At 52.3% G+C, this 26,328-nt stretch overlaps 1 long non-coding RNA gene across 1 annotated transcript; it reads right to left on the minus strand.

Moving 5' to 3' along the window:
* Positions 1 to 5,575: 5,575 nt before the first annotated feature.
* Positions 5,576 to 23,815, minus strand: LOC132244732 (uncharacterized). The gene is made up of 3 exons (XR_009456475.1): positions 23,660 to 23,815; positions 20,401 to 22,043; positions 5,576 to 9,103 (listed from the first exon to the last, which is right to left on the minus strand). It is a non-coding gene; the product is annotated as an uncharacterized LOC132244732 (long non-coding RNA).
* Positions 23,816 to 26,328: the final 2,513 nt, after the last annotated feature.

Consider the following 26,328-nt stretch of genomic DNA (forward strand, 5'->3'; position numbering starts at 1 on the left):
GTGTTATCAGCTTCCGGAGTGACCACACCCTGGGAGTTGGTGTCCTCCTGATGAAAAGGCTTCACCCTCGAGCAATGGGTCCACTTGTGGTTGTTTGATAAGCGAACAGCCGTGTGTGTAGTCAACAGCACCTGGTAGGGTCCCTCCCACCTTTCCACAAGAGGATTCTTTCTCCACTTCTGTACCAGGACCTGGTCACCCGGTTTAAAGTTGTGGATCGGCGCATCAAGTGGGAGGCTCTGGAAGGGTGCAGCAAACCTGTGTAGGGAAGACAAAACAGACTGCAAGGCAATAACATGTTCCTAAATTTCGGATTTCCCCAAGTCTACAGTAACTTGTTCCCTCCACCCCGCTGGCAGGACTCTGGGAGGCATACCAAACTTTAATTCAAAAGGTGACAATTTTATCCCCCTACGTGGTGTGCTACGAATACGAGTTAAAGCCAGCGGGAGTGCCTGCGGCCATTTCAAATGAGTCTCAATACAGATTTTCGTTAACATAGCTTTCAGTGTTCTATTCATGCGCTCCACCTGACCTGAACTCTGGGGTCTCCATGGGGCATGGAGTTTCCATTTGATGTCTAAAGCTTTGGACACTTCCTGTACTATTCTCCCCACAAAATGACTTCCTTGATCTGACTCAATAGACTCAGGCAACAGAAATCGGGGTATTATCTCGTGGAGCAATACTCGTGTCACTGTGGATGCGGTAGCCATTCTTGTGGGGTATGCTTCCACCCATCCAGTGAGTTGATTAACCAATACCAGCGGATAACGGTAATGACCGGACTTTGGAAGTTCAGCGAAGTCAATCTGCCAGGCTTGTCCAGGATAATGGGCCCACTGTCTTCCTCCCATGGGGACTGGTGGTCTTGCGGGTTTTGGGTTCACCTTCTGGCAGGTCAGGCACTGAGAGGCCACTCTCTGGGCTTCCAAATAAAGTCCTGGAGCCACTATCTGACGAATTAACAGGTCTCCCATTGCAGTGCCTCCCATGTGGGTGGAATAATGTAATCGGTGGAGTACATCTCCTAATATGCATCGGGGTACTAATACCTTTCCTCCGGGTACGACCCACCATCCCTGAGGATTCTTGATGGCTTTAAGCTCTGCGGCTAGCTGATCTGAGCCTGGGCCATATTTTATTTTACAGTCTTCTAAACAAAAAGGCACCCCGTGGGCCAAACCCTGAAACACTGCCTCTCCTCCCGTCTGTGCTGCCTCTTTAGCTGCCACGTCGGCTCTCGCGTTTCCTCTTCTCTGGCGCTCGTCTGCAGCCTTGCCATGGGTTTTTACGTGCACCACGGCCACTTCCTTCGGTAGCTGGAGGGCTTCCAATAGCATTACAATCTGTGGTCCATTTGCAATCTTTTGTCCAGAGGCCGTGATGAACCCACGTTCTTTCCACAATAACCCATGGGCATGTACAGTGGCAAAAGCATAGCTCGAATCTGTAAAAATGTTCACACTTTTATCTTTACCTAATTCCAACGCGTGTGTCAGGGCAGTGAGCTCCGCTGCCTGTGCTGACCAATTTGCAGGGAGTTTTTCTTTCCACACAGTCTCAGTCAATGTTACCACAGCACACCCTGTATGCTGCACGCCATGTATTACACTACTTGAACCGTCTACGAAGAATTCCTCCTCTGGGTTCTCAAGTGGGTCATCTGCCAAGTCAGGATGAATCAGTACTGTCTGAGTCAATACTTCTAAGCAATCATGGCACGGGGGTCCCGGTTCTGGCATCAGGGTGGCTGGGTTCAAAGCAGTGGTGTGTTTGAAGGTAAGGCCTGGATTAGATAGGAGAAAGATTCCATATCTGGATTGTCTGGAGGGGTTTAAAAATTTTCCTCCCTCTCCTCCAAGGATTTGGGGAACTCCATGTGGGGTATGTATTTCCATATCAGCTCCCATAACAATCTTTTGAGCCTCCTCCACAAGAGTAGCTGTGGCAGCGACAGCCCTCAAACATGCAGGCCACCCCTTCGCCACCGGGTCTAGGACCTTGGAGTAGTAGCCCACGGGCTTCCAAGTTGGGCCCACTGGTTGAGTTAAGACCCCTGAGGCCACCCCCTTATTCTCATGCACATACAGTTTATAGGGCTTGCGCCCATTTGGAATCATCAACACTGGGGGTCGCAAGAGGGCAGCTTTCAATAACTCAAATGCATGTTGGTTTTCCTTAGTCCATTTCCAATTTGTGAGACCTTCCTTTGTGAGGGATTCATATAGGGGTTTGGCTTTTCCCCCATAATCGGGAATCCACAGTCTACAAAACCCGGTTAGGCCCAGGAAAGCTCGCAGCTCTTTGGGGTTTTTGGGAGCGGGCATATCCTGTATTGCGTGAATTCGATCTCTACTCAGAGCCCGAGCCCCCTCTTCAATCTCATAACCCAAAAAGGTGACCTTTGGCTGGCAAATTTGAGCCTTCTCCCGTGACACTTTATACCCTTTCTTTCCCAGGGTATTCAGCAAGGATTCTGTCGCTCTTTTTCCCATCTGCACATCGGGACTTACTACCAATAAATCATCAACATACTGCAGCAGTGCCACCTCAGGGTGTCTCCCTTTCCAATGCTCCAGGTCTTTTTGCATATCTGTTCCAAAGATATGGGGGGATGAGACAAATCCCTGTGGTAACACTGTCCATAACAATTGAGTCTTATGATACGTATCTGGGTCCTCCCATTCAAAGGCAAACAATTTCTGACTATCTTTATGTAGCGGAATAGAGAAGAAAGCATCTTTCAGATCTAGCATGGAAAACACCTTGGCATCTGCTGGAACTTGGGTTAGAATGGTGTGGGGATTTGGAACCATAGGATGATCCACTAAAATCTTTTTGTTTACAGCTCTCAGGTCTTATACCAACCTGAAGGAGGTGCCATCTGCCCATATACATGAATCAACATTCTCTAAAATCTCAATTCCTTTGGCTTCTGGCACAGTCTCGGCTGCCCAGAGGGCCGTTTGGTAATTAGAGCCCTGTTTTACTGACAGCTGCATTACAATCAGGTTTTCACGGAAGAAGATTTCAGCTTGTAGCTTTGTTAGTAAATCCCGCCCCAGGAGGGCTACTGGGCAGGCAGGGGAGACTACAAAGGCATGCTCCAACATGTTATTCCCAACTTTCGTGAGGAGAGGCTTACACACAGGTAATTTAATTCGCCTTCCTTTAATGCCTTCTACAGTTACATGCTTTCTGCTTTCTTTAGCTAAAGGGGGCTTCCCGGTCCCCTTCAGCTTGAATCTTCCCCCGAGGAGTCTGCCCGCATCTGGCGGCCCCCCCGCTGACTTTCCTTCTGTTTCTCCTTCAGCTTAGGGCAATCCCTCTTCCAGTGTTCCTTCTCTCGACAATATGCACACTTATCAGGCTTAGGTCGGCCTTTTCCTTTCTTCTGCCCCCCCTCAGGTTTTTCCTTCCATCCCCCACCGGTATTTGTGCTTTTGCCCAAGGCAGCTGTCAGCATTGCCATCTGTTTTTGTCCACGCTTTTCCTCTCTCCTCTCTGCCACCTGATCACGATTCCCATAAACTTTATGCACAATCTCTATGAGTTCTGAAAGCGGTTTACCCGCTGCCCCCTCAGTCTTTTGCAGCTTTTTCCTCATATGGGGGAGGTGTTTTAGAACGGCTTGCGTCAGCTATCTCTTCCCGATCCGTTTGGTCTGTGTCCGGTGGCGTTTTAGCCTCATCCCTGCGCCTTAACCCTTGAGTCAGATCTTCCCTCACTATCAGAATTAAAGAGGACCCGGGGCTTTCTCCCAGCGTCCTAGTTAATTTACGACAAGCCCGACGTGCTGTCGGATGAGGGCGCTTTGAGCAGTTTTTCCCCGAATACAATGTATGTTATCAGACACAAAAATAGGATCCTTTACCAGACAAAATTCTAGCCGGCAGTAAGGTTTTAAACTAACCTGTATTTAATAAAGTTCGGATCCAGTCACCATGATTTTGAACACACAAAAAGACACAGGAAAGGCTTATGTAGGACGTCCGGGCTGCTCAGTGCCTTGCCCCGCAGTCTTTACTGCCCAGACCCAAGGCCACTAACTCGACACTGGCTCATACAGTAGAAGGAGGGAGGGAAACACAAAAGGGATTCTTTCACTCCTGCCCTTGACAGAAGATACTGGGACAACGGATTTGGAAAAGACAAAATCACTCAGACATCTGTCCACTGGGTCACGAGGTTCTGGCTGAGCCCCCTTGCGTTCGACACTACCTTATCAGGCAGAATCGGGGTGGCTAGACTCAGCCTTAGTCCCAGACCTGGTCCATGGCTCATTTTTCTAAATACACAGATGCACATTAATTCAGTCAGACCTACCTCCTCCCCAACACCGCCTTAGCCAGATTCACATCAAAAGAACCTGCATCCGGCCACCCCATTCCAAATGATGGCCACTCTAACTGACAGAGAGTAATCAATCTATCTTTTGACATTTCTACCCCGTAATCCCCTTTGAACTTACTAAAGTTTCTTAGCGTGCATCCTAATGGGGTTGTGGTGTTTTCTTCTCGGGAGCTACCCGAACCCATTGTGTCAACTAATATTCAGACCTATATGCTGAACACTAAAACAAAATCACTCAAAACAAAGTCCCTGGGGCTAATGTTCAGACTTATATACTGATCGTTCCAAAATTCCAAATTCCCCGAAAGATTACTCAACAAAGTCCTCGAAAGACTACCCAAATGACACAAGGCAAACGAATACTTACTCCGTCAACACCCTGGCGCCGTCTCTTTGGACCCACTTAGCCTGGTTGACTCATTTAAGGGAGAGCCTTTAACCTCCCGGGTGTCCCGACTCACGGTTCCAGTCCCGGGTGTCCCGACTCACGGTTCCAGTGCCGTGGCAGACTCCAAAAGCGGTCTGGTGGCCACTTCATGGACACCTTTTCCGGTCTTGTCGTCCAACCTCAGGGTAGTCCAAGGGCTTCTCCTGGCTGGCTCACCAAATTGTTGCACAAACGGCTAGTTTCGTGCCCCTGGAGGCTTGTCCAATTTACCTCAAGGAGAGAGTCACACACACACTCAGGCCAGGTCCAACTCGAGTTTATTGTTTGCAAACAGATCGACAAGGGAGTTCAATCCTCAAAGCCGAGTTGACCCCTAGCCACGCCCGAAGTTACATTTTTATACCTCTCGTGAACAAGATTCCATTGTGGTAATCTGTGATTGGCTACAGTTTTCTGCAAAGTTTAGTACATGCGTAGTCCTAAAATGGGCAAGTAACAAGGGTTGCAAAATTTATGTGCAAAGCAGGCAGTAACTAAACTTTGTGTTCCCACAGGAATCAGCCTTATCGCAAACCGAACATTTGTTCGGACTGTTCCTTATTATGCTACTGATTATCTAATGCAGGAAGAAAGAAAAGAAAAAGAAACAATTTGCAGTTCTCAGCTGTGAGGCCTTTTGTGTAGTGAGATCATGAGACATTTTTGCCACACTATGAAACTATGAAAGTAGTGGGTATGGGCAGGAGGCACTGGAGGAGGGGGAAAGGCACCAATGGGGGTACCCCAGCAGGCCGCATCCCCTGCCTGCTCTCCCAGCCACCCTGAGTTGCCCCTGACCCATGCCCAATGCCCCAGCCCCACCCTGCACCCTGAACCATGGCTGTCCAACCTGGCCCCAGTTCCCAGTTCTTTAAAAAAAGTTAAGCCCCCCACTCACCAGCTTCTGCAGTGGCATGCGGGTTCGGGGGCTCATGGCAGAGCCCCCCATGCAGCAGGCGGCAGCGGGGATCCACCCCACTACCTGGCAGTACTTGGTGACCTGGGGGCTTTTCTTCATTTTTGTCAGAGTTGGGACCTGGGGCTGGCTGAATTAATCCAGGACAGTGAGTCAAATCACCAAATTGAATCACTGTCCTCCAAATCATCTGAATCTGAAGTGATTTTTTGTTTGCCTCACTTGACCTTCACAAGGTCCCCTCACAGTCCAGCACCTCCCGCTCCTGGAAACAGGCCCGGGAAAGAGTCTCAGTGGCAGAGGGTGCTGGTGGCAGGGAAGCTGCAGGGGCTGGGCCGTGGGAGAAGGAGCTGGGGCTAGAGGTGGCCCAGAGGGCTGGTGTGGCCTGAGCTGAGGCTGGAGGGTCAGGGCTGGGGTTGGACTGCTTGTGGGGAGCAGGGGGTTGTCCGTGAGATGCACATCTCTCCCCACAGCCTCCAGGAGCCCCCCTCACCTGCCCCAACCTGGTGCTGGGCACCAGGGCCCTGACTCTACCCCTGCTGCCAGCCCCAGCCCTGCCCCAAGCACTCGTGGGGGAGCAGGGCCAGGACGACCAGGGCAGTCATGGTGCTGCAGGAAGGGAGCCCAGAGCCCAGCATGGAAGCTCAGCTCCTGGGGCCGTGGTCCCCAGCACCCAAGGCCAGGTCCTTGAGCAGGATCAAATTGTGATTAGCATAGAGGTAGTGTGCCAGGGGAGGCCGGGACAGATGAGAGGGCATGTGCACTCCTCTGTCCCTGGCCAGGCCTCCCCATCTCTGCTGGGGAAGCCTGGGCAAGCTCTTTAGGCTTCACCATCACACCCCTTTGTATGCGAGCATTGTTTGTGCTATATGATGTGTACCTTCAAGGGGCCAATAGCGGGACCACCCAGTCTCTCCCCGTGATGCCCTGCGGGTGCAGTTTGTAGTGGTGGGGAGTTGTAGTTCTCCCTGCATGGTGTGAGCATGTGAGTTGATGAATCCTGTTCCCAATCAAGATAAAGCTCTCTACCACTCCACTGGTCTCTGCTGAACGGTGACTGGAGGATGGGGCCCCAAAGGCGCGGAGGTTTGAGCGAGTCCCCGTCCCTGGGATCCGGTGGCATACAGCAAACACTGTACGGTGTCACAAGTGACCCGTCTCTCGGTCGAGTCACCGGCATCCTGATTAAGGGGGTTGCAGCATTCATTCCAAGAAAAACATGGAGCATTTCAAAATTCCACCAGCATCCTCCTTCACTGGAAATCTTGGGGAGATTGGAGGAGATGGGAACAGAGGCTTCGATTACACCTTGCAGTCACAAAGGCTGCGGAAGAGGCAGAGGATTATAAAATTGCAGTCATGCTTCACTGCACTGGGGATAAAGCCCTAGAAGTTGACACCAACATGCAAGGGGTGTCAAAACCCTTCCTGAGGTGTTTGCAGAATTCAAAAAGTACTGCAAACCCAGGAAAAACCCTGTCTCTGAAAGGTAGCAGTTCTGGCAGCTTAGCTACAATGTGAGGCTGCAGGCATAGCTGACTGTGTAAGGGAGCTCAGAAGCAGAGCACAGCATTGTGAATTTGCACTCGCTGAGGATGTTATGCTGCAGGACAAAATTGTCTTCAGCATAACTGCCTGCAACCTGAAAGAAAGGCTTCAGCTAAATCCCTCCCTCACCCTAGCGCAGCCTGTGGATATCTGCAGAGCAAAGGCTCTCACAAGTGCTCAGGCCCGAGTTATGTCTGCAGAAGCAAGCGTGCATACAGGGGAGCAAAAGCCAAGCTGCCAGAGCACTTTGCAAAAGCAAAGCAAGCCACCAGCGAAGCTTGCTCCACAGGTGAGCAATGAAGCAAACAAAGGCAGAGCCTGCAGAAGGTGTGGAAACACACACAAGCCTGGGTCCTGCCCAGCTTTTGGAGAAAGTTGTTACAAATGCTTGGGAGTGAACCACTTTGCAAAAATGTGCAAATCAAAGGCAGAGGGTCCAAAATCTGGAAAAGGAGCCAGTGCCCTATATATGGTCCCAATGGCTGCAAGGCAGCTTTCACAGACCTTTCATAGCCAGAATGCCTGGTATAGCACAGTCGTGATCGCTGGCTTGCCAGTCGCTTTGAAATGAGATCCTGGAGCAGAAGCAAACATTATCCCAGCAGATGTAGCAAAGCCTTTGAAAGGGAAAGTGCGGAAGACTCCAGCTCATGTTACATTGATTGCCTTCAGCAGTGCACACATCCAACCAAAAAGTGCAATCCTTGCACGCTGCAAATCTGGTGCTAATGAACGTGATTTAACTTTTTATATAACAAACAATAGTGACCCACCAATATGTGGTAGGGTGGCATGCACCACCTTAGACCTTCTCCGACATGTCCATGGAATGGCTCGGACAGCACCTGCAACCAAGGCGGACCGTCTCAAAATATACCTGGACGTTTTTGAAGGTTTGGGCCAGTTTCCTGGTACCCACCACACCGATGTCGACTCAGCGGTACCACCAGTTGTGCATGGTTGTAGAAAAATTCCCTATGCAACCTCAGGTGAGTTGAAGCCCGCCCTCAAGACGAAAAGTGAGCCTAAAACGAATGCCCACATCGAGTGATGGATTGCGAATTGTGCACCTTCTCAAGAGCTCCAACCCAGGAATCAGAAAGAGCCCACGATCTCACATGAGATCCCAGACCTGCCTTGGCTAAAACTGACAGCAGACATTTTTGACCAACAGGGACAGTCTCATTTGATCCTAGTCAACTATTACTCCAAGTACCCTGAAGTTTTGCACCTGCCAGACAAAACAGCTGGCATGATAGTAGGCAAAACAAAGTCTGTGTTTGCTCACCATTTCATACCTAGAGAAATTGTCTGTGATCACGTGCCATTTGCAAGTCACACGATGAAACAATTTGCAACCGACTGGGGCATAACCATCACCCATTCTAGCCCCGGGTACCCACAATCCAATGGCCAGGCTGACAGCACAGTTCAGACCATCAAATCAACTCTTAAGACGACATTGCAGGATGGCTCTGATCTACTTTAATCAATCTGAGCAACATGCCCATTTCCGGTCTTGAGTAAGGTCCAGCGCAGCTTCTGATGGGGAGACTCCTCCGCAGTCCCCTCCCTGCTACAACGGCGATGCTGACACCCAGACGACCGTCGATCGCCTCCCACTACTTGCGGGACCTTCAAAGGAACCAGAAGGAGCGCTAAGACTGCCCAGCTGGTTTCCTGCTGCCTCTACCACACGGGGAGAAGTAGGGATGCAAACAAGTACAAGTTGGACACCAGCATCCATCACGGCAAAAAGGGATGAACCGTGCGACAGCCCCCAGCGGTAATCAGGAGGAACAGAAGACACTTAGGATAGGATTGCTCGTCAGTCCCAGCACGACAAGTTGGTGTACCTCAAGAAATGGCAGCAGAGCAAACTTCAGAAGATGAACCAGACCACCATGAGCAAGAGTTTCATCACATTGCAGACAATCCACCTGTTGCCCAGAGGAACCTGATGCCACCACGCCAACTAAGAGTGGACGTGTGGTGAGATTGCATGTGAAGAACAAGGACCATAATGGGATAGCGGTAAAGGCTAGAGCCCACTGGTGAGCCGAGTACTAGCAACTTCTGGCTCCACGATCCTGAAACGTTCCCAGTGTGGAAATAAGTTTCACCAGGCCTGTTACTTGACTAAGAAGAGAGAGAAAGAGAAGAGAAAAAGGTGCTGATGCTGATGCCATGTGTTTTTAGATGTTCTAAGATAAGGAAAAACCTTCATGCCTTGTTTTGTCTGTGTGCAGATGTTAACCTCCTCCTTTCCGCTGAACCAGAAGCTGAGAACTGTTCCCAAAACATAGTGTTTTTTTCTAAATAAGTAAACTGCTTACGTGCGACAAACGAATGATCAACACCTTTCTGTTTCTCCCCAGGTTGCTTTGTCTGAACCCTGCATCTTTTCTCGCTGTCTAAAGTATAAATACGCTTGTAAATTTGTAGAGGTCAGAGTTCCTTTGAGAACTCTCCCTGTGATCACTTGTATAGTTTTAAATAAACCTAGATGACTCTGCCAATTCTAATACAACCACAACGCGAAGTTTGATTTCTTCCACAATTTGGTGCCGTGACTCGGATAGAGACGCCCGGAGTGATCGGTTGAGATACAGACCATCTCCTCACCGATGCCCCGGCTAGCCAAACTAAGGTAAGAGACCGTTTGAAATCTCTACTGGGGCTTTTCAGTGAGAGACTGCCTGTGTGTCTTCCTGTTCGCCGCTTGAGGCTTACCCTATCCGACCCTTTTGCTGCCAGAATTGTCAGACCCACTATGTAAGTAGGAACTGTGAATGAAGGTTAAAGAAAAGAGTAAAGAAACTGTGTTGCTGTGGTCAGTGAATGTATTTCATTTCCCCGTGTGCATTGAGTTCAGTTCTGCAAAGAACTATGAGGTCTTTCTGAAGCTAGGAGTGGAAACCTTGTGCAGCTGCCCCCAGGACACCAGACTGTGTGCTCTTCGAAAGCAAGGGTGCAAGGTGGAAACTCTTAGACTGGAGGAGATCAGGGTTGTGTGACAAATTTTCCCTCCCCCCCTCTCCTCTGCTGTTGTAAACTCTGTAGGAATTTCAAATCAGATAGTTTCTCATCCTGTTTCCCAACGCTTACATGTTTCTCTCGGCCCTGTTTCTGATCAACATGCTTTTCTCCTCAGTCCTTGTTCTCCTGTTAATTTGTTAGGCAGAGATTTGCTTTGTCAACTCAGCTGTACTATTTATTGTTCTCCTCATGGTGTTTATGTGGATGTTCCCTGTGTTAATGAAATGGCTGTACTTGCTACCCTAGCTAGCTAGCTCACCTCCTGAGCCTGAGTCCCCTAATCTTTCTGTTGCAAGAGGAAATCATAAAGGCTGTCCCTCCGTTTCTCTGGTCCCAACATGCTAATGAAGTAGGGCAAATTCATACTGCCCAGCCTGTAAAAATTAGATTAAACCCAGCTAAGCCATTACCTAAAGTTGCTCAATACACTTTATGCCCAGAAGCCGAAGAAGGGATACGTCCTGTTATAACAGCTCTTTTGAAGCAAGGTATCATTCATTGTCTTGACTAAGAGTCCTTGTAATACAGCTATTCTTCCTGGAAAGAAACCTGGAAAGAATACCTATTGCTTTGTACAAGACCTCCGTGCAGTAAATTCTGCAGTTTTACCTACTTTTCCTGTTGTACCAAATCCAGCCGCTATCTTGTCCTGTATTCATCTTAATGCCTGTTATTTTACTGTTGTTGACTTGTGTTCTGCATTTTTCTCTATCCCTATACATCCTGATAGCCGGTTTCTCTTTGCATTTACCTAGCAGAGACTTCAGTGTACCTGAACTCGATTGCCCCAAGGCTAGACTGAATCCCCTTGTCTTTTTCCTCAAATTCTGAAGAAGGATTTAGAATACATAATATTTAAAGACAATTCTGTGCTTGTGCAGTACGTTGATGATCTGCTCTTAGCATCTACCTCCCTTAAAGCCTGTAAAGCTGATTCTTTAACTCTTCTCACCTCTCTTGGCCTAAAAGGCCATAAAGCATCTAAAGAAAAGCTACAACTTTGTCTCCCTCGTGTCCACTATTTGGGTCATGATATTTCTGCTATGCCTCTATAGTCAAGCCACTGCAAAACCTGACTCTTGTTAATACCTCTGAGCCTTTGCCCTGGACTTCAAAAGCCGAAGCCGCTTTTGCCTCTATTAAACAAGCTCTGTCGCAACCTCATCCCCCAGGCCTTCCTGATTATACTAAACCATTTATTCTTTTTTGTCATGAAAAAGACGGATTTGCACTTGCTGTGCACATGGAGACAAGCACCGTCCCATTGCTTATTATAGCTCTGCTCTTGACCCAGTTGCAGCCAGACTTCCTCCATGTCTTCGTGCTGTAGCTGCTATTACTGTTGAACTGTTCTGTACCCTTGTATTAGGTTCTCCCCTTACTGTTCCTATCCCACATGCTGTAGCAGCTCTTTTACTAAAAACTAAAACTCAACACCTTTCAAATGCTAGATTGACTAAGTATGACCTTTTGCTTTTTCTGCTGAAAATATTACTTTCACTAGATGCCCTGTTTTAAACCCTGCCTCCCTGTTGCCTACTCCTTTAGATGGTGAACCCCACGATTGTATTGTTGTTACTGCCCACCTAACAATGCCCTGCACTGATCTAAAGGACACCCCCTTGCAAAACCCAAATCTAGTATTTTATGTTGATGGGTCACATCAAAGAAACTCAAAAGGTTCTCTTGTTGCAGGATATGCAGTATGTTCCCAATGTGATGTTATAGAAAGCCATCACTTGCCCAATGTGTATTCAGCTCAAGTTGCTGAGCTTGTGGCCCTTACCAGGACTTGCACCCTAGCCTCTGGTACCTCTGTTAATATTGACACTGATTCTCGCTATGCCTTTGGTATTGTACATAATAATGGTCAACTTTGGAAGCAACGAGGCTTCCTCATGTCAAGAAGTGCCAAAATTAGTAATGGGCCATATGTAAATGCCTTGTTAAATGCTTTACAGTTACCTTCTGCTGTTGCTATTATTAAACGCCAAGCTCACCACAAACCTTATGATAATGTTACATGTAAAAATGCTCTGGCAGACTCCGCTGCCAAAGCTGTGGCAATTTCCACTCCTCAGGCTACACCTGTGTTTTTGTCTATCTCAATTAACCAGTCTCCATTGGCAAGTCTTCATGACATTGCCCTCCTCCAAGATCAGGCTCCAGAACCAGAAAAATATACGTGGAGACTGGCTGGGTGTTTGTTACACCCTGACCATTTGTGGCGCTGCCCGGACGGCCGCCTGGTTGCCCCCAGCGGTCCTTCTTCCCTATCTTGCTCGCATACACCACGGCATAGCACACATGAGCAAAGGGGAGATGATAGAAGCTGTTAAGCTTGACTGGTTTGCTCCAACTTGTTCATCTGTGGCTCAACAATACTGTTATACCTGCCCTGTTTGTCAAGCCCCAAATTAGGGAAAACCTGTAAAAACAAAAAAAGCAGCACATCCCCCACCTTCGGGGCCATTTGTAAATTTACAAATAGATTTTATTCAAATGCAGCAATGTTGTTCTTATGAATATGGTCTTGTTATTGTATGTATGTTCTCTGGATGGGTAGAAGCCTACCCATGTGCAAAAGCTGATACCATCACTGTGAGCAAAAAGTTGCTCAGAGACTTTATTCCAAGGTTTGGTATTCCTTTATCCATAAACTCCGATAGAGGAACTCATTTTACTGGGCAGGTAATGAAAGAAGTCTGCAAAGTCCTGCAAATCCAGCAGAACTTTCGTTGCCCGTACCATCCACAGGCCTCGGGCCAAGTGGAACGCCAAAATGGCATTTAAAAAATTAACTGGCCAAAATTTGTGCTCAGACTCACTTGAAATGGCCAGATGCACTTCCCATAGCCCTTATGAGTATGAGATCTACTGTCAATCGAAACACCAAACTTAGCCCACATGAAATCCTGATGGGAAGACCCATGAGACTCCCTGCCTCACCACCTGTTGCCTCCCACTTTTGCAATATACATTTACTTGATGATATTATTCTAGACTACTGTACGGCACTAATGAAGTGTGTTAAGGCTTTTCATTCACAGGTACAAGCAACTGTCCCCAAGGAAGCAGATGAGCCCTGCCATTCCATCCTGCCTGCTGACTGGGTCCATGTAAAAGTCCATCAACAGAAGTCATCGGTGGAACCCCGCTGGAAAGGCCCATTCCAGGGACTCCTGACAGCCAACACTGCAATTAAGTGTCAAGGACTCCAACCATGGATCCATGCTTCACACACTAAGAAAACATCAGCCCTGCTAGACTTAGAGTCTCCTCCATATCAACCTTGTAATCAGCCTCCACAGACCGGTAGTGAGCCTAGCGCCTGCCAACAGGAGAGCTCAAGACCAGTAGTGAGCCAAGCGCCTACTGGCAAAGAGGATTGCCACTACAGAGAGAAGAGGATTTACCACTACAGAATGAAGAAAATGTACCCCAACGACACCACTATGCCTTTCGGGAAAGGAAAAAGGCCTCTGCCTAGTTCCTGGTTCCCGAGGTGGGGTTGGTTAGTCGTGACTTGGGTACTTCTCAGTCTTTCCTTTTGGATCATCTTATATGAACTTAAAGACTCAGTAGCTAAAAGAAACTTTGTAAATCAGACTAGACTTCAAAACAGGTCAAAAAGATCACTCCCACACTGGCATGCTCACCAAAGTGCTTTTCTTCAGCTGTCTTACCCATATGCAAAGGATTTAAATGTTTCTAAATGTTGGGTATGTCCCCACTTGCCTCCTAGTACAATGACAGGGGTGCCCATGATTGCTTTCTCCCTTAATTAGACGACTTTTGTGATACGTATGTTAAAATAGTGAAAAGGTAAAAAGAAAGAAAAATTAGAAGTTAAAAGGCTCATGGCTATAAATATCTAATATGTTGGGCCAAAAAGGCCCAAAAGAGGGGGAAAGTGGAAATAAGTTTAACCAGGCCTCTTAGTTGACTAAGAAGAGAGAGAAAGAGAAGAAAAAAGGTGCTGATGCTGATGCTATGTGTTTTAAAATGTTCTAAGATAAGGAGAAACCTTCATGCCTTGTTTTGTCTGTGTGCAGATGTTAACCTCCTCCTTTCCGCCGAACCAGAAGCTGATAACTGTTCCCAAAACATAGTGTTTTTTTCTCGCTGTCTGAAGTATAAATACGCTTGTAAATTCGTAGAGGTCAGAGTTCCTTTGAGAACTCTCCCTGTGATCACTAGTACAGTTTTAAATAAACCTAGATGGCTCTGCCAATTCTAATACAACCACAACGTGAAGTTTGATTTCTTCCACACCAGTTAAAGTAGCGCCCGATGAACATCCAAGTAGCTAAGAGGGAGCTGCCCGAGTAAAGGACGGGGATGTGGTATATGGGAGGTCCCTTGAAGGGGCCAGCAGTGGGATGACCCAGTCTCTCCCCGTGATGCCCTGCAGGTGTGGTTTGTGCTGGTGGGTAGTTGTTCTCCCTGCAAGCTGTGAGCTTGTGAGTTGCTGAATGCTGTTCCTAATAAAGATCAAGCTGTTTGCCACGCCCCCGGTCTCAGCCAAATGGTGACTCGTAGACAGACCCCAAAGGCATGGAGGTCTGAGTGAGTGCCTCATCCCTGGGACCCATGCCATAGAGCAAGCACTGTCCATGGGCCCATCCCTGGCACTTGGGTTCATGTGAGAAGCCCACAAGTGTCCTGTTGGTGTTTTGGTTGTGCCACAACTATGAGCATGCCCGTCCCTGCTCCCCCTTCCCCATGTGGAGTAACAGACCCAGGGAGTGTCCCCCTGAGCTGCACGAGTTCGCCCCGTCCCCTTGCTGGTGGCGGGGGTGAGTGTGGGGCAAGAGGACCATCAGGAAAGTCCACTCCTAGTGACCGCACCGTGCTGGGGAGCTGAGCTGTATCTGAGCAGGGGCAAGAGGAATGGGAGCTATTTCTCTCCGACAGAAGCAGGGGTGCAGGGTTCGGAGGCCATTGTAACTCTGGATTTGCAGATGGGGCTGAGGCCGAGCTGGGCTCTGTGTTCCCAGCCCCACCCCACGGGGCAGTGATCAAAGGGGGCTACTGTTTAACCGGGACTCCCTGCACCAGGGCGGTCACTGCTGTGACCAGCCAGGGCGGTCACTGCTTGGGCCACACGGACAAGGACAGACAATGCGCCCAAAGAGTTCAGGGGCTCAGGTCATCTGGGGCGGGAGCACCCCCAGGCCAGGCCAGGCCAAAGGCGCCCACAGCCCCCGCACTCAGCACCTTGCCCAGGTCGGAGGGAGACCCCTGGTTGCCATGGCAAAAGAGCTGTTGTGCCCAGTGACATCACAATGCCCAGCCTCACTCTCAGGTACCGGCTCCTCCCAGTGCTGTCCTGCACTTCGCCCGCGCCACTTGCCCTTCCTCGTCCTTGTGCCTGTTGGTTAGTTAGTTCCTTACTTTAGCAGTTTGTTGGGTAGTTTGTTAGTTCTTTAGGTAGCTTCTTAGTTCGTTAGGTAGGTAGTTTGTAGTTGATAGGTTGTTTGTTAGTTCATTAGATAGTTCAATAGTTAGTTATTTCATTAGTTCGTTAGTTAGTTGTTTGTTTGTTTCTTAGTTAGATTAGTAGTTCCTATCCGGGCGTCAAAGGCGAGCACCAGTTGCAGACATGAGCGCCCTTTCTCCCTCAGCCCTGGGGGCAGCCCTGGGGACATGGCACGGGTCCATCCCGGGGACTTTTGGGAGATGTGACAAGCTGTGAGCGGGGGCTGAGGGTGGGCAAGGGCCCAGCACTCGGCCCCATGCCTCGTCCCTGCTCTCGGCAGTCCGGCTCCTCTTTCCTTCCTTCAGCTCAGGGCTGTGTTTCTTTGCAGATGCTCCAGCGGGAGAAGCTGCCCCCCGTGCGCCTGCGCTCCAGCAACCTGGGTGAGACCTGGGCATGTGCCCCGCCATGGGAGCAAGAAGGGCTGGGCAGCACGAGAGTCCACAGGGCTGTGTGGCTTCCCCTCCCGTCAGGGTTTGGCTAGCAGGCTAAGCCCACGCTGTCCATGGTGTAATCTGGACAGCCCCCGCCCTGTGCCACCCCCCACCAGCTGTCACCCCCTGCTCTTCACCAGCAAGTTCCCTGGGGAAGGGGAACAGGACTGGCCCCCATGGGCTCCACACGCTGGGCCAGGTCCTGGCCCTGCAGCCCCTGCCCATGCCCCAGCCCTGGGAGCCTTCCTCCTGGCCATGGCCCTGCTGCCCTCTGCTCCCTTGCAAGGCGGCGCTCATATGGGCTCTGGGGCTGTGAGGGTGGGGGTCTCTCCCCAGGTGACCTGTGCCCCTCCCAGCTCCATGCAGCACATGGGACCCCGGGGGACAGTCTCTGTCTCCCACCAACTCCACGGGCCCTCCAAGACTAAGGGAGGGTCATGGGCTCATCCCCCAATCACAGGGACAGTCCTTCCCGAATACGAGTGTCCGGGGGGACCTGAAGCTGGGGACTCACCTGGGACACAGGGTAACAACCAGCCCCTGGGATCCCCGGGCCCAGCTCTAGGAGCCGTGCCTGGCCCCAGGGCTCGGGGGGCCACCAACCCTGCATCACGGGGAGATGGGACCTTGCTGCCTAAGTTAGCCCATTGCCCCAGACGCTCTTTCTTTCTCCAGAAGCACAAACCCCGCTGCCGGTACCACCAGCAGCAGGTGAACGGGTCCCAGCGGGGCTGGGGGCTGTGAGGAGACCAAGTGCGCTGGCTAATGGCTGCACGGAGGCGTGGACCAGAGGGACAAGCCTGGGCCTGGGCTGCGGGATGGAGGGCAAAAGCAGGGCCAGAAGGACACATGGTGCAAGAGGTGGCTCCGTGCGCAGACAGACGGGCAGTGGCATGAGGCCTCTCTAACCCACACGCTCTCGTTTCCTGCAGCTGGAGCTGAAGGCACTAAGGGCCTGCCTGGCTCAACAGGAGCAGGACGCAGCAGTCCTCCTGTCCCGGTAGGTGTGGGGCTGGGGAGCACCGGGCTGTTCCCGGGGTGCCGCGCAGGGCTCGGGGCTGCAGCCCAGGGCCCGTCCCTGCTTCTGCACAAGTCTCTCATTCGGGAAGGGCTGTTTTGTGGGATGGCGCCGTCAGTCTCCCTGAGCCCACAAATGTGCTTTGTCCCCACAGAACTCGGCAAAGGGAAGAGCAGCTCCTGGTGAGCTGGGGGCGGGGCGGGGGGGCAAGGCCAGCAGCGGTGTGGGGCAGGGGAGGGAGCAGGCTTAGGCCGAGCTTGGCCAGTTGGGTATATCCCAGAGGACATGAAAGCGGGAAACAGAGTCCTGACACCTTGCGTGTTGGGGCAGGTGGGGCCTGACAGGTGCCTCGGGAGGTGCCTCTTTTGGGTGCCTGATATGCTCGGTTCAGCCGTGGGCATGGTCTGACGGGCTGGGGTGATTGTGGTGCAGACTCAAGTGGAGGAGCTGCAACAGGAGAATCGCGCCCTGGTGCTGGCCCTCCAGGCACACAGGGAGCAGGGCCAGGCTTTGGAGGACAGCCCACAGAGGTGAGTTGCTCTGCATGCCCCTGCCCAGGGAGATGGGGAGTGTGTGTGGCCCCGTGTGTGCCCAGGGCAAGGCTGTGCCCCGCTGTGCCAGGCCCTGCACTCAAGGGGCTGGGTGCTGCCCCGGCTCTATGGGGGGAGGGCATGTGTCTGCGGTGCTGGGCATTACGTGAGCCTTGTGGGTGTCACACTGTGGGACCGGTGGGGTGACAGGTGTGGGTCTGTGCTGCACCGACCTCCCTTGCTTCGTGGATGGCTCTCCCCTCCCCCATACTCCGCCAGGTTGCCAGCACTGCGCCAGGGGCTTGCATTTTGTCCTCACTGCCACTGTTTTTTCATTTGCAACAGTGTCCTGTGGAGGGGGTCGTGGAGGAGTGCCCACCCGTTACCGTGGAGGCCAGCACCCAGGCAGAGGGCCCCTGCCACGAACACGCCGGTACCAGACCAGGGTCCTCTGCCTGGCCAATACGGGCTGCCAGGGGGAACCCCTGGCCAGGACAGCGGCGAGCACACAGAGGCTCGCCTCTGTCCAAAAGGACTGGGGCACAGGGAAAGATTTGATGCTTTTTATACTGCTAGTGTGTGGGGGTGCTGGGGGTGTCACGTGCAGCGTTCCCGCTGCAGGGCAGGCTGGCGGGGCTGGGAGCAGGGGTCTTTGCAGGTCAGGGAGTTCTGTCAAAGGGCCTGTTGGGCTTGAATTCAGTCCACGATCCATCTCTGACCAGTTGCTTCTTGTGCAATCAGGCAGAAAAGCCCCTCCCAGGTGGTTGAGGCCGGGACGCAGACAAGTGCTCCCCACACTGTGGAAGCCAGCACCCAGGCAGAGGGCCTCCAAAATCAGGACGCCTCCACACAGACAAGGGCCCTCTGCCTGGTAGACGTGGGCTGTGACCCCCTGCCCCTGTGGACCAAAGCCTTGCAGGGTCCAAAGATGACAAGACAGGGGGAAAGGTATGATGATGTGCCTAGTTTTTGGAGGTTTTTTCTAAAGAAATGTTTCATGCTCCAAGCCAAATCAGCCAGCTCCGTGAGTCAGTCCAGAACCATAAGTGGCCCTACAGCCAGCAAACATGATGCTTTCTCTAGCGTTAGGTTGTGAGCGTGGGATCAGTAGGGGAGCTGAAGGAGGGCTGGAGCCAGGAGCCCGTTCCTGGACCTGGGAAGGGTCTCACAGGTTGGGAGAAGGACGGGGTGGGGGCCAGGAGCCCAGGAAGGGAAGAGGTGAATGAAGGGATATGACTAGTGTGTCTTCAGTAAGTGCCTTGCCCACAACTCCCTCCAGCCTCCTGAGTGTCTAGGTGGGGCAAGGCTGGGACAGGGGCGCTGCAGGCCTGGGCTCTCTGTGCTGGGAGCCGTCCCTGTTGTGTATGTCCAGACGGCAGCCAGGAACCAGACCTAGGCGCAGGCAGCACAGCGGGAGGAAGGGAGGTGGGTCTGGCAGGACACCCAGGGCCGGTCCCTGGTACAAAGGCAGTGATGGAGAGAGGGGAGGCCTGGGCATGGGGTGGTGGCAGTGGCCGGAGCCTGGGGGCTTGGGGTGAATGGGAGGTGACCAGTGTCTCTGCCTCCCACCTGCACACACTGTGGCAAAGGGGAGGAGGAGAAGGTCGGGGGCAGCAAGGAGGTGAGTTTCCCCCCTGCACCCCAACCAGACCCAGGCCTGAGGGGCTGCCCCTCCACCAGCCCACATGATAATTGGGTGCCCTCTGCCTCCAGGCCACTCAGGATGACCCGTGCCACCTGTCTGCCAGGGCCCTAGTGCCCTGCATGGACCAGCTATCTCCTGGGTTGGCCTCTCATTGCCCAACTCTGGGCCTCAGGACCCTGTTGCCAGGGGTTCATCCCGGGAATCAGAGCTTCTGGCCCAGGCCAGGCCTGCTGGGACAGAAAGCCCCACTGAGCCATGTGTGAGAGCCACGTCCTGCTCCCTGCTGGGGAGACGCTCCTTTACCCCGTGGTTGTTCCCGGGGTTGAGCGGAAGGACCCCACACTGAGCGTGCCCTGACTCTGCCCTTCTCCCACAGGTTCCAGCTCACCTGGCTGCTCCCGTGCTGCTTCACCCTGAGGAGGTGAAACCCTGCACTCCTCCCCTCCCCTTCCACCCCCGTCATCCCCTCCCTTCGTCCTCCCCTGCCCGATCTGCCGGGATGGGTCCACGAGATGACAGGCTTGCTGCCTCTGCCTGTCTGAGCATGTAAGTGGCTTCTCACTAATTGTAGTTTTCTGAAGTCTCTTCTCTTGTGTCCTTGCCTTGGGCCCGTGCACTCCAACAGAGGCGCTTCGTAGTCCTCATGTTGAGATTGCCCCCTCACTCTCATGTAACCTTGTCACAGGCCCCCGCCCGACTCACCTCAGCACTGCCACTCAGGTGTCCCGACTACATTCAAGCATCCAGTGTCATGGCGAACAGTGGAGCCTCGCCCATTGGCCAAGGGCTTGGCTGCAACGGGTGAAAAGTGGACTTGCAGATGGAGGCACCCCCGGGAGCTTCTACTGGGACACTGTCAACTTGTTAGATGCTCTCCTCCCAGCCAGGAGGGATCTGGTGGTTTTCCCCAAGGCCAACATGCCCAGGGAAGCAGTTCACACCCATCTGGCTTCTGCAGCATCGTTGCCTTACTTGGCTGCCCAGTATGAGCCATTTAACTTCCATTACCTGTTGAGCTGTGAAGTTGAACATAAAAGGCAGAAGCAGAATGCTTGGGGTCTCAAGTCTCACCAGACACCTAAGAGAGAAGAAAAGACAAGGTCGTCATGCCGACGTGTCACCAGGGGTAATGACAAGACCCAGGTCAGTCTGAACCTTACTGCCGGCTAAACTTTTCTGTCTGGTAAAGGATCCAATTTTGTGTCTGGTAACGTACATTTTATTCAGGGAGAAACTGTTTGAAGCACCTTCATCCAACAGCACATCGGGCTTGTAGTTAATTAACTCAGGCGGTGTGGGGGAGGAGGTCTGGCTGACTGAAAGAATGCACGTGTGTGTGTATTTAGAGATATGAGCCACTGACCAGGTCTGAGACTACGGTTGGGTTCAGCCGCCCCAATTCTGCCTGACAGGGCACTTTTGAAAGCAAGGGGGCCCAACTGGAACCTCGTGACCCAGTGGACAGGGCTTCCCAGTGATTTGGTCTTTTTCTCTCTGGCTATTGAATGAATGTGTGTGTGTGCATTTAGAAAAATGAGCCACTGACCAGGTCTGGGACTAAGGCTGGGTCTACCCACCCCGATTCTGCCTAAAAAGGTAGCGTTGAAAGCAAGGGGCCCAGCTGGAACCTCGTGACCCAGTGGACAGGGCGTCTGAGTGATTTTGTCTTTTCCAAACCCCTTGTCCCAGTAGCTTCTGCTGAGAGCAGGAGTGAAAGGATCCCTCTTGTGTTTCCCTCCCCATTTCCATTTTATGAGCCGGTGTCAGGTCAGAAGCCTTTTGTCTGGGCGGTGAAAAACTGCGGGGCAAGGCACTGAGCGGCCCGGACATCCTAAATAAGCCTCTCCTACGTCTCCCTGTGTGACTGAAAATGGGAACAAGTCAGTCTAAAAAAGTTCCCGTCCCCCCTAAGGGGACTCCGGCGTACTTCATGTACACACACTATTCTCCCGAGGCTTGCAAGTACCTGGATAAGTGGAACTGGTATACTAGGGATGATCCCGTAAAGCATTTTCCACAGGAAGGAACATTGGATCGGGATAAAATAGTGCACTTAAGAGGGGCTTTAGAGTCCCGTGGATCCAAAACACCACAATACCAGTGGGACATGTACTTTTATTGGTATGATGAAATGTCCAAAAGGCGGACAGAATCTCAAACTAGAAGTCTAAAAGACTCTCAAGAAAAATTAAAACAGCAGTTCAAAGCTGTTCGGGAGAAATTGGCTGCTCCCCCAAATTACACGCCGGCCACCGCTCCGATGTATCCAGCATTGCCCGTGGCGCCCCCACCACCGGAGCCAGCAGAGGATATCCTGGACCTTTGTTCGAACCCTGCTCTCCTGAGACTCCCACATCAGCAACAACCGGTTCAACATCAGGCTGCAGCCCAGGTCCAAGGAGCCTTACCTCAACCACCGGATGTTCCCTGTCACAACCTTAAAGCAGGAGATTGGGTCTACGTAAAGGTCTATCAATGGAAAAACGCACTTCAACCCAGATGGAAGGGACCTTTCCAGGTACTTCTGACCGCTAATTCTGCTGTTCGTTGCCAAGGTCACCAAATGTAGACTCACGCCTCACACTGCAAGAAGGTATCACCTCCACTGGAACCCGAAGCAGCTGAATTCCAACCAAGGTTGGGACCTTTCCCTGAGGCCAAGGACAAAGACCCTCAGGACCTCACTCAGGCAAGTGAGGAGCATCAGGGTGCAAGTGCTAGTAACCTCTCCCCTGAACCCAGCACCTCAGCCCAGCCAGATTCATCAGTTGAAGAACAAAGATATCATCTCCGGCCTCGAAGAAAGTGAACGCTCCCACTAGGAAGATCACCACCTCGATCAAGACCAATAGCCGACGTTCTCAGTCCTTTAGGTAACCTGAGCCCAGAGGACGAAGAAAGGCTTTGGCTGCCATCCTGGGTTTGGCTGGTAGTGTTCTTTCTCTTACTGGTGCTGGTTATGTTTGTTGTTGAAATTCTTTGTCCCTCCTGTCTCTAAAAATGGCACTGATATCCTGATACATCACACTTGGGTATCTTAGTATCACCCAAGGCAGGTGGGAGAAAAATTTGTACTTGCAGATCTCCCTTACGGTGGCTCAAGCTGGAAATAAAAGTGACTGCTGGATATGCTCTCACAGCCCAGCGCACCTACACCAACGAATCCCAATGATCGGAGTGCCAATATCCCTCCAGCAATGGGGAAAATTTAACGGCGGCTGCCTTAGACAATACTCGTTAGCTGCCCATCGGTCCGCTCCTAAGGAAAGGAGGGCCGCCCCTGCTAAATGGATAATCTCCCCAAGAGTAGAGGCGCCTTTCTGTTACAGATCCAACAACACCGGAGCTTACAATAAAGCCACACCTGTAGGACACTACCCTCATTGCCTAACTACTCTAGATTATAGCCCTAATAGCACCAGTGGAATCCTGTTGGGTAAAGTACCCTCTCTCAGTTGTACAGGATTCATGGTCTACAACTTTTCTAAGGAACCTCATGTTGCTCTCATTGCAAACAGATCGGAATTTGACATTCACTCCAATTTTACTTCTTGTAATATATCTCGGTCCAGCAGGATAGCAACCGAACGTGGTCCGTCCTATACGATGCATATCAATCGAAAGTGTTGTATATGGCACAACAGCTGTCCAGATTTGAGTACCCTTTTTATCCCGGGCCTTTACTGGATCTGCGGAAACAGGGCTCATAAAATCTTGCCCTGGAATTGAGTGGGGGCATGCAGTCGTGGACGTGTTATCCCTGGTTTCGAACTGCATAGTGCAATATATCTGGAACAAGTAAAAAATTTCAACCATCACATGAAAAGGGCGGTTAATCTCTTAGCTACCAGAAACACAGGGTTCCATCAATTTGTGAGAGCCTTCATACCGTGGCTTGAAATAAGAGAATTGGAATTAGCCATAATTAACATTTCAGCCACAATAGAAACTTTAGCAAGGCAAGAAAACCCACGGCAGAGTCTAGAATAATGGTGTTACAAAAGTGTGAGCAGATTGAAAGAAAACATGAAAGGCTGCATGATGAAATAGAGGGGCTCATGAGAATGGAAGTTTAAGGCTAAAGTGAGACTAAATAGTCTCAAAGGGGGGGACTGTGGAATCAGAAAAAAAATAAATGCCTTAAACTTTGATCATTTGAGTTATAAGATGACATAACCGCTTTGTGGAGAATTGCTGGCTCTGTACAGTAGAACAGATAAGGGAAAATGTTTGTTCTTTGTAACTCCTCTGCAACTGCTTCACTCACCGCGGCCTTGAAGATAGGAAAAAGTATGTACACTCCACGCCTGCTTGTTCACCTTCTCCTTCAACAGCTCCAGGATAGCGTTGCCTGCACGGGGTCACTAGGGTAAGTGCAGGGCTGAGGGGGCAGACCCCCTCTTAGCAACCCCAGCCAGGCCAGGCACCCCCAGAGCCCCCCTTGCAGACCCCCAACCCTAAGGGGCCCCCCGCACAATGAGGACGCCCCAAAGTTCCATGCCCTGCCGCCTGCACAAGCCCTGCCCCCAGGCTCCGCCCATCCCACCAATCCCCTTCCCGGCCCAGCCCACAGCCAGGGTTTGCCTGTGGGGCAGTCCTCCTCAGGCTGGTGCCCGTGCCCTCCGCTGGAGCTTCAGTCCCTTCTTTTGGCAGTGGCTGGCAGGCAGGAAGCCATGCTCTAGCGCCCCCCAGCTCTAGTGCCCCCCTGCGCCACTGTGGGGATGTGGCTGCCTTTCCTGAAAAAAACTGAATGCCTGTTCACTTGCTTCTCAGTTCAGTCCATGCAGCTTCGACTGACAGGTGAGCACTGACTGCGTTGTTTCATCCTCAGGCTCTTTGGCTGTCTGTGCTTAGCTCAGCAACCACTCAGCTAGCAGCACGCAAAACTGCTCAGAGCACAGGACCCACACACCCAGCCCGCCAAACAAGCTCTCAGCAAGCCCAGCACAGGCAGGCCTTGCTCCCTCTCCTTCCCATCATGTGCACGTGCACATTGCCTCCGATGTGGCTTCCCCCTCACACCAGTCCCTCCCTGCCTGTGCATCCCCAGTGCAGAGCTGGCTGTACGTGGGCTCCTCCATGGATGTGACCCAGGCCAACACCGTGGCCTGTGAGCAGTACAGCAGCTGCCACGGCTGCATCCTGAGTTGTGACCCAGCCTGCGCCTGAAGCAGTGAGCTGGATGCCTGCGTTGTGCACTGGAGACAGAGCGGGTGAGTCCCTCCCCTCCTGCCCCATGGCTCTACCTACGGTGTGTCCGCTTGGCCATCTGAAGAGGTCTCCATGGCCCTCCAGATGCCCAGGACTGCCCCTGCCACAGTCCTTTGGTCCGCTAAGTAGTGGTTCCTGGGTATCGCCTCTGTCGCTGACCTGCTGGACCTGACACTGTGGCTCCTGCCCCTTTTTCTTGGCTATTTGCTGTGTAGCTGGTGCCCAGTGCCCAGAACCAGGTGCTGGCCCAGTGCACACCCCCTGCTCCCTCCTCCAGGTCCTCCAGGCCCTGCCCAGACCAGGGGATGAGCGGGCCGTGGGCATCTGAGCCTGAGGCTGGTGCAGCCACGGGACTCCGGTCATCTCTGCCTCTCTCCCATGTCGGGTTACTGCAGGACATCATATCTGCCAACATCTCAGGGCTGTGCCCAAAGGAGATGGAAGGTGGGTGCCTGGAGGGTGATGGTGGCAGGGGAACCCAGGATCTGGGCAGGGTGAGGGAGAGGCCAAACACTCCTCAGTAATGTGGATGCTGCACAAGCTGCACGCTGGGGAGTTGTGAGCCACAGCAGGCAGAGGCTGTCCAGCGTGTGCATCCCTGGGTGAACATCAAGCAACCTCAGGACCATGCATGGGACTGTGCTCCTGAGCCTGGCCGGGGTCTGTGCCCTCCAGATGTGTTGAGAAGTGGTGATTGTGTATTAGCTGAAGTTGGCCTGGTCCTGCCTCTCACCCAGAGCTCACACCAAGGAGCTCCGTGGCCCCACGCCCAGCCAGAGCTGCTAGCTCCACGGGAGCAAGGGTGAGACCTGTCCCCAGCCCCAGCTGCTGCCACCCCCGGGTCATGTGGGCCTGGGAGCCCAGAGCAGCTGGAGAATCCACTGTCCTCCCAGGTCCCAGGCACAGCAGTGATGAGCCCTTCCTGCTCCCCTGCACCAAGGCCTGGGCACGGCCTGGCTCCAAGGGCTCTTCCTAGCACTTACTGTGGCAGTAAACACCTGCAATGACCCACACAACACCAATAATGATGCCCACAGTCAGCACTGGGTTGGACTCTGGAAGAGGGAAGGGGTCTGTGAGTGAGGCAAACCCCCAGACTTGTTCCCAATGCTGCATGGGCCCAGTGCCCCCTCCCCATCAGTACCCCTGCATCCTCTGACCCCCCAATTCCTCCCTGCTCAGTAGGGTCAGTCAGCTCCTCCCTCCTGAGCACCACGTTTCTTCTCCCTCCCCGTGCGGGGGGTCACTCACCCGTCTGGCCCTTGTCCCAGGCCACTCTCAGAGCTGCCCCCAGGCTCTCGTGCCTCACGCTGCAGGCGTAGTTGTGGTTGCTGCTCGGGTCAATCTCGATGGTGGCCCAGGTCTGGTAGGTCTCACCTCTGCTGGGAAGGACCCCTGCATGGCTCGTCTCCTGGGGTTGCACCTCCTCATTTTTCAGCCAGACAGCAGCCACGTCCTTGGGGCAGAAGTCATGGACCTGGCAGGCTAGGGTGGTGCGTCCGCCCCAGGATGATGGCTTCTCGCTCACCTGTGCCACGGGATGCTCTGGGAGGGAGGAGACACCTGCTAGAGTGACTGCCCTGTTGGGCCCTCAGCACTCCTGCCAGGAGCCCGGTCTGGGCCCTGCACCGGGCCACACAAACTGGCTCCAGCGCCCATTTGAGGCAGGAGCAGGCAGTGTTGGGGAAGGAGTGTGGGGGACGGGAGACACGGATGCGCTGGGCT

Source organism: Alligator mississippiensis, chromosome 14 (assembly GCF_030867095.1).
Source record: "Alligator mississippiensis isolate rAllMis1 chromosome 14, rAllMis1, whole genome shotgun sequence".
NCBI classification, from domain to species: domain Eukaryota; kingdom Metazoa; phylum Chordata; order Crocodylia; family Alligatoridae; genus Alligator; species Alligator mississippiensis.